Genomic DNA, 1,406 nt, shown 5'->3' with positions numbered 1-1,406 from the left:
CTGCACCCCTACTTACCACGGCCCTGAATAAATTCCTGACTCAAATAATTGAACACAACCGTCTTTTCAGTCCGACAAACTGAAAATATTATATAATAATAGTTTGTGTAATATTTTTAGCATGGCAGTTTTATGGTTGATAAAACGTCAACATTGAAACGCAATCTGCTAGAGAAGGTAGAGGAGAAGGATAGTCCATCGTTTGGGGAAAGATATTTCTCCAATGTACTTTGGTCATTTCATTCATTCATTAATACTTATTTCTTATTTTAGATCTTATCAGGTCATGCCATGCCTAGGTCACATGTGTCAAACTCAAGGCCCGGGGGCCAAACCCGGCCCTTGGTGGATTTACTTTCGGATCATTTCTAATTCCTATTAGATCTGGCCCTCCGGTATATTGCACGCACACCTTCACTCCATCCTGAGGGTCTCCTCAGCTCAGAGCCTGAGCCCAAACATTGATGACCTTGCACCCAAGATGAGATGCCAAGTATCTGAGCTAGCATCACAGAGCAGCACACTGAGTTTAATGGATGTTTCCTTCTGCACTTTCTCTCTCACGACAACAGGGCATGTTTGGTTTCTCTTTGAGGGAAATAGTTTTGTTGAAGCTGTTGTTGGCCTGTGGGAAAATGTGATCATAAGAAATGACTCTGGAAAAGCTGCAGATAGAGCCATAAGAAATGAATCAACTGATTATTTAATGTTTAATGTTGTTTTTATAGGCAATCATTGAAGCTTTGTTAGTTCCAGGTTTAATATGTGCAATAAGTTCATTTCAATAAGTTCATTTCAATAAGTTCATTTCAATAAGTTCTGCAATAAACATTGAACCAGTCCGGCCCTCCACTAGTACCCATTTTGTAATCTCCGCCCACTGTGTGTTTGAGTTTGACACCCCTGCCCTAGGTGTATGGTAAGAAAAGTTTTTCACCAAACTGTTAGAACCAGGTCAGCGTGGTAGGTAAGAGTAGCCTAACTTACCAAACTACCAGAGACAGAGAAGGGTATGAAAGCTGGTAGTCTAAACGTTTAGTATTGCTTCAAATGTAATATACCAATGCATTTTAACTTCATGGAATTCTTTTTAGCTGAGACGAAAGTGAAAAGAACATCCGCCCGAATAGGGACTTGAACCCTAGACCCTCAGATTAAAAGTCTGATGCTCTACCGACTGAGCTATCCGGGCTCTGCTGTCAAAGCATACATAAAAAGTATATAACAGGAAAGATTTAATAAACTTCGCTTGACATTAGTTACATTGCTGTTACACTTACAACATACAACTGGACAGTTCTTTCTGCGTCGATAAAGATAGAGCTTTGAAAGCAGTAGTAGTGAACTAGTTAGCCGTATGCTAATTTAGGCTACGCTAACTCATCCAGCTCTAAGTTGAACTTTTT

The 1,406-nt window shown here is 39.9% G+C and overlaps 1 non-coding gene across 1 annotated transcript; it reads right to left on the bottom strand.

The window, feature by feature from the left end:
* Nucleotides 1-1,119: 1,119 nt before the first annotated feature.
* On the bottom strand, nt 1,120-1,192 carry trnak-uuu (transfer RNA lysine (anticodon UUU)). Its single transcript has one exon. It is a non-coding gene; the product is annotated as a tRNA-Lys (tRNA).
* Between the last annotated feature and the right edge of the window lie 214 nt (nt 1,193-1,406).

This window comes from Notothenia coriiceps, unplaced genomic scaffold, assembly GCF_000735185.1.
Source record: "Notothenia coriiceps isolate Sejong01 unplaced genomic scaffold, NC01 NC01_scaffold00017125, whole genome shotgun sequence".
Taxonomy (NCBI): Eukaryota; Metazoa; Chordata; class Actinopteri; order Perciformes; family Nototheniidae; genus Notothenia; species Notothenia coriiceps.
Note: the sequence above shows the minus strand (reverse complement) of the source record. Positions and strands in the feature narration are given on the sequence as shown.